Raw genomic sequence first — 7,500 nt, forward strand, 5'->3', positions numbered from 1 at the left:
AATATGAAGTAATTTGCAAGGTCTCAAACCAACATTAGCGAGTGACTCGGGGTACAATAACCATGATATCACAGCCGTAAATGTCTAATTTGAACTTTGTAGTTAGAAGCACGTGAGCCTTCCGGTTATAAGTACGTTGAAACCTCTTCCAGGTAAGAGTGTGGTTTTTGTCATGAGAAGAAGAAAAGAGAGAAGAATTATATTTGTTTATGTTACATCACAATCATTTTCATATTTCATTACATACAATCCTAGGTAATGACACAGTAAGTACCATTATAAAACTTATTCCTTTTTCCTTTTATTTTCACAGCAAGGGACGAGAACGTTCGAGTCTGTATCATTAAACCCTTTTTCCAGTCACATTGCAGGATTTAAAAATAACTCCGTAGTAGGATTCAACCTTTTTAAGAGTTTAAATTTTCTGATAACGTTATTGTTGAATGTGAATGTTTTTTGACAGTAATTAAATTGAGTTGTTAATTTCCGAGGAAAACATTAAAAGCTCTACTTATGTACCGGAAGACTTCTTCAGTGGGTTAATACCGACATTGAATATGAAAGTGAAGCTGATTTTATAGTGATAATCCAAACTCAGCGTAGTGTATATTGCTGAAGTTAGCTGAATCGCTCTATTGTTGCCCTTGGAAGAGCTATAACCTTGTAATATGAAAGTCAGATTCTGTTCCTTTGAAAAAGGAATATATTTCGTATAAAAGTACCTAAAAATTTTTACCTTTTTAACACACACGTCTTCCTAAAGTTGATTGTTGTGCTCTGAAAACAGAAAATATCAAAGTTAACTGATAGTAACTAGAAGATTGCTGATTTTACTTCTTAAAGGGTCTTAAGCTCATATTTATTTCCATTCAAGTGAGAGGTCCGTCCTAGTTTTGTCTAAAATGGTATCCATTATAACATTTTTTAAAAAATTGCACGAAGTGTTGCAAAAGAGAATATGATAAACGGATAAATTAAAGGGAATATTTGTCAAATACACTTTTGTCAGAACACAGAATTTCCTCTGAAGAATTACCGGAAGAAAACGACTTGACATATTTTTGCCCCGTTCCTTGTTTCTTTTATTTTACCCTAAAGCAATTGTACATTTACAGAAAATGCTGTATACTGAATGGACCAACGCCTGTATTTTCTTTACCCGACAAACCTTAATCAAAAGACGTACAACTTGCTGCCTTAACATTCTGATAAACTTTCATTTTCACTTTTATTAAGAATAAATATTTTCTTAAAGACTTGGTTTCATTGATACAAAAGTAGAATGAAAGAAACTTATTAGATGGAGTAAGTTTTTTTGCACCGTGATCACTGCGATTATTTACGAGCATAAACAGAGTTGTCTCTTCATCCAAATATATAAATAACTATATAGAGGAATTCATTTTCGTAGTGTAATGATATGCTAAGTTTACGTTATAATTTTTCACATACTAAACTGCACTGAGGGAAAACAGGATCCAGGTTTGTCAAAAAGATAGCTAAATATACTGTGTTAAAATCAATAAAAGTTTTGAATTACTCATCTCTTGTTAGGGATACCAAATTATTAATGAATTGCTGTAAGCTATGAGAACTTAGTTTACAGCGTTCCTAACAGGAATTAAAAATTTCTATCATTGCACTTTAATCTTGACAGGCGGACATTAAAACTATCAGACTGATCTATGAGATGAGACCTTTAAAGTTTCTCCAAATCAAAAGGAACGATTTACAGCTGTCACACTGATAACCTTTCTTGCGACAAATCGTAAATTAAAGATATAAAACTGCATAAAAATAATTTGTTTTGTTAAACTCACGAATTTTTCAGAGAAGATTATAATGTTTCACAAAACAGTTGACATTTCAAGGGGTATGAGAACCGGCATTTGCATTGCAACAAACTTAGGAAATAACAAGGGCAAATTAAAAAAAAGATGATTATATAAATTCAAAGGAATTGCGTCAAGTACAAAGGTATCATTAAATCAAACAGAACAATAATGTGTAAAACATAATAATAATAATAATAATAATAATAATAATAATAATAATAATAATAATAATAATAATAAGAGGAAAAAGAAGAAGGTTTGATGTAAACAAACAGAGCCGTGTTTTTGCCATAGAATACCTTTTTCTGTCCGCCCTCAGATCTTACAAACTACTGAGGGTAGAGGGCTGCAACTTGGTATGTTGATCCTCCACTCTCCAATCATCAAACATACGAAATTGCAGCCCTCTAGCCTCAGTAGTTTTTATTTTATTGAAGATTAAAGTTAGCTATGATTGTGCGTCTGGCACCGCTATTAGTGCTAACAACACAGGCCACAACCGGGCCGTGGGTGAGAGTTCCATACAGCATTATACGCTGTACAAAAAAAAAAACGCGATTGCGCCGAAGAAACTTCGGCTCAAATTTTACTTGTTTCATTTGCAAATCATCAGCCAAATTTTCGGGAAACAAAAGCTATGGACTTCCAGTAAAAAATCAACTGAAAGATAATGGGAATCACGAAAATGCACGAGAAAAGCCATATCTCAACAGGAATATGACCTAACCTCACTGCCCTTTAGTTAACCTCCCCCTCCCCACCCCCAACCTAAATTGATCCTGAGCACCGGAAGGTGGTTTTCAGTCACAAATTGGCTAATATCTCGTTTAGTGATCATTAGTATATGTTATGATATAACATATCATAACATACATATCCGCTTCATTACTGATAAACAAAGAATGCGATGATACTCACAAATGAAATTTCATCACTGATAATAATGATATAATAATAATAATCATAATAATAGATATTTTGCACCACTCTCAATTGCTTTACCTTTTTATTTAATATAAATGAAAATCTTACATTAACAAAAATGAAAGGAATCTGGCCTTTCTCCATACTGTACCCATACTTGTCGTGAATTCTAACTGAATAAAAGCACATAAGCTACTGCATTATGAAGACTGAAGCAAGTTGGCGTTCCAGCGTTGAAGCGAGCTGAAACAGTTTCCACTTGCATGAACCCTCTCATGCCAGAGGGAGTAGGTCCCGCACCAGAGGCGTGGCCGTTCTTACGGCAACTCCTTCATAATTTCAGGAACTGCTTCGTTTTGGCTCGATAATGAACGTGTTTATAGCGCAGTGTGTGACATACATGCCATTACTGCTAATTACACGTAATTAGGTCTTAATAGGCAGTATATGTTTAGTACGCAGATACTGCAGGGCTTTAAACGGCGTTGTTCGGGAAGCAAGTTGCCATTCTAGGGCAATATTTTACGTTCGGTCTGAGTATGGCGTTCAATTAAGGCTTCGGGTTCGAGATTGAGTTTTGGAATTTAATTGTTAATAAATCGAGTTTTGGAATTTAATTGTTAATAAATTTATATTTATTCGTTAAATTTTCCACTAATTGCATATTGATACTGTTAAGTAATGATAACAACGTTCCTCATATTTTAAGTTAACTAGGTTTGATTCTCAAATTTTGGGTTTTTTGCAAAAAATGCGAAACTTACGAAAGAATACTTTAGTGATCAAATTATATTGAAAGGGAATTTTGTTTATATGAACACTCTTTCCCTATTTCCACGGGAAAATAACCGAATTTACGTATATCACAAAACGCCTTTATTACATATTCCTGCTTAGGTTTCAGGTCGTCTTAAGACCTAGAACAACTTCTATAGAAACTGAAATAATCAACATAATTACATTATTATGTAACGTAATTCTGTTACGGAGCTGAAGTTCTTATGAGTTGGGAAACCCTATTCGTACTTTTCCATATTATATAAGAAGCGGGTAAAATGGCTGGAGTAATAGAGATTCTATATTTTCTATATGTATATTTAGCTTCTTGAGTCAGTGCAGATTTTAGATACCTATTGCGAATTTGGCTTCAAACCATTATTAGGACAGATGTCCGCTGATTCTCTGAATATTGCTTATCCTTCAAGTTTCTGGTGTGGCTTAATCAGTATATTGTGTTTATAATTATGCTGTCATTTTAATTCTAAAGAACTGTCTTCCCATTTTATGTGTTATCGCTATTAGATATGAATTTATTTTTTATATTTTTTATTTTCATTTTATCGTACGGTTTTCTTTTTCACTAGTCAGCTTCCACTAGCGATAAAGTGATATATATAGATATATCTAGTAAACAAACATTTTTCTTAAACCCTACTGTACTATTTAGATTGAAAAATAAATATTTATTTTGACGCGAGAACTGGGAACGTTTCCTTTCCTTCCATATTTATTTTAGGTGTTATTTATACCACAGCTTGAAGATGTTTTCGTAAGGGTTCCGCCCTCCATTATGTCAACATGACACCTACGTCACTAAATGAATGATGAACTTCAAGGATCTCAATTGCTGTTCTGAAGGAGATTTTGTGGCCACCAAATGCGTTAGGCGATTGGATACTTTAATAAAACGCTCTTTACTTAGATTTCTTGCCTGTGAGATACTAGGTATTATTTTTAAAAAATCATTGAAGTGCAAATCATCATGGTAAATGATTATATGGTGAAACCTGAACCCTTTTTCAAAATAAAGAAAGAGAGATATGGGGAAAACGATGATAAAAGAGTAAAAGACATTTTGGTAAGAAAATTCTGGACCATTCCAATTCCAGTTTCCTTATTCATTAAGCTTTTCCAGTTGGGGTTGCAGCTTGGTTATTAATGATAGTAATAATTAAAGTAAAAAATCCCACACTAGACATTCTTCCTCAGTCTCAGTTGATTTCTGTTACTGAAGATGGTAACAAACAGGGACAAATATTTCACTATATTGGTAGTATAATTACCTTTTCTCTTTAGCCAATACCAATCAGAGTAAATTCATCTAAATAATCTACGCTCACCACGACATATCATAAAAAATCAGCATGATTTTCGTGTTTATTGTCTATATTAACGCCTTCAACTTTTTTGCCTTCTTCGGAAATAAAAAATAAGTGTAATTATCGTTAAAAACATTCGCATTCAACAGTATATAGCTGTATTCTGAAAATGAAAATGTATATGAACTCTGCAAGATAAGAGTAGAAACACAGTACAGCGTTTTGTAAAAGGGGTCAATCTTACAGTGCGGCTGAAAAAAGGCTTCAATTACAAAGACACCAACTTCCTCTGCCTTGGAAGCGGAAATACATTCTAGAAGGAATAAGACTTATAATGGTACTTACTGTTTAAATACTTAGGAATGCCTGTTAGCTAATCGCGATGGTATAACCACACTTACTTGGACGAGGTTTCAACGTACCTATACCTGGAATGCTCACGTGCCCCTAACTACAAAGCTCAAATTAGACATTTACGGCTGTGATATCATGGTTTATTGTACCCCGAGTCACTCGCTAATGTTGGTTTGAGACCTTGCAGATTACTTCATATTGACACACGAAGATTAACTGTCATTTTTTTAAACCCATAACTCCTACCTGTCCCCGTTTAGCTACTGAAATAATATCTTCATTACTTCCTTTATACGCTTCCTTTCATTTTGCTCAGCCATGTCGTATACGCAATAATTCTTATTTCCATTCGCGTAATTCGTTTGCATAGGCAGAAGACCACACGCTCTTCGGAGATGAGGTAAATACGCTCAGTCACGCAATGCGGTGCTTATCACAAGACGCTTTCCTGTGCACAGTATCTTGGGCACTCGCCCATTCTAGTTTCTAACGCTTCTTGAATCTTCGCTGAATGAACGCTGTTGCTACCTTCCAAAATCACAGCGGTTTCGTGAGCTTTGCTGTCGCGACGCCCGCGTGATATAAAACCAATCAGCGAATTCAGCACTACTGATGATGATAATCATCATATAAAATAATGTGTAAGTAAATTCCTGTAAACTTTGCATCCTTGTGGGAATTAAGGCTTTACGTGCAGTGTTCAACACGAGATTTCACAAACTGGCAAAACATTATATTGCCTTATGTCGACGTTCTTTACAAATAATAATAATAATAATAATAATAATAATAATAATAATAATAATAATAATAATAATAATAATAATAATTGGATAACAAATTTAACAAAAAAATCTTAAAATTCTCATCAACAACATCGAGATTATTTTCCTTTTCTGGAGCTCGCCTCTACTTCGGGGGGCCTTGTTAATTTTCCCTAATTTCATATTATGGTGAAGATCCCCCGTCGAGGTTTATAACATTTCATCCATTTCAGGGGATCTGCGTGCGAGGCGCACCTTCATCAGGCAAGCAGGCAGTTTACCTTAATTGTAGGAGAGTCAGGGAATATTAAGATGGATCGCCTTCCCCAAGGTAAATATACCTCCAGACCTCTCTCGAAAAATAAACATTTCTCGTAATTTCATTATATGGAAAACCTTTCTTCAAAGGAGTAAAAATTGTGCGAAAAAATGTTGGTTTTTATGTTATTTTTTAAATCAGTGTTTGACTTTAATGATAAAGAATATGTAAGCAATGGAGATGATTTTAATCTGAAATTATCTTTCTTGTTTTCTTTTCAAAACATTTAAGACTTCATAACAATTATTCTAAAATTCCTGTTACCCTGCTGATTAGTGGTAACTTTGTTTACTATCAGACTTGAGATCAAATGATATGGCAAAATGTTATATACCTGCATTTTGTTATAAGGTATTCGTTTAAGAAAAAAAAAACCACATCACACATTCCATAATAAGCCCACAAAAAATACGGTTATATTGTTAGATTTTAGTTTTTAATCTCCTTATTTTAATTGCTATCCTTTTCCGAATTTCTACATTGAACAAGAGTCATTTTCAAAAAGATGATTTAGAGACTGGGGTAAGCAGCACAACTGTGACTCATGAACCAATGTTCCATCATTCAAATTAAACCAGTGCAATGCAGGTGGCTCTTCCTTAAGTTACTGTCCTTATTTCTTTTTGTTATTCATTCGTTTATTCATTTGCTTGTTCATTTTAATTTATTTTGAATGTGTACCCTTAATTGAATTTCAGTGTACCGTGATCCTGAGACTTCTAGCCATCAGATTGTTCAGATATTATGCAGAAGTTAAAGGTAAGAAAATAGGAATTCAGAATTGCTTTCTCAGTGCTAGAGTGTTTGTATTTTCCTAGAACGACCGAAAAGGGGAGCTGTCTATCGAACTAGTTAACTGTATACCTTGTAACATGTTGAAGGAGGCAGCGCCAGAATGGTGCAGCCTTCTGACTGCTCAGTCACTCAGACATGGTGCCACTTCTCCATTTCTAAGTCAAAAAGTTAAGTATATTTTAGTTTAACCAGACCACTGAGCTGATTAACAGCTCTCCTAGGGCGGGCCTGAAGGATTAGACTTATTTTACGTGGCTAGGAGCCAACTGGTTACCTAGTAACGGGACCTACAGCTTATTGTGGAATCCGAACCACATTATGACGAGAAATGAATTTCTATCATCAGAAATAAATTCTCTAATTCTTCATTGGCCAAATGGAGAGTCGAACGCTGGGCCAACAGCGTGCGA

Source organism: Macrobrachium rosenbergii, chromosome 12, assembly GCF_040412425.1.
Source record: "Macrobrachium rosenbergii isolate ZJJX-2024 chromosome 12, ASM4041242v1, whole genome shotgun sequence".
NCBI classification, from domain to species: domain Eukaryota; kingdom Metazoa; phylum Arthropoda; class Malacostraca; order Decapoda; family Palaemonidae; genus Macrobrachium; species Macrobrachium rosenbergii.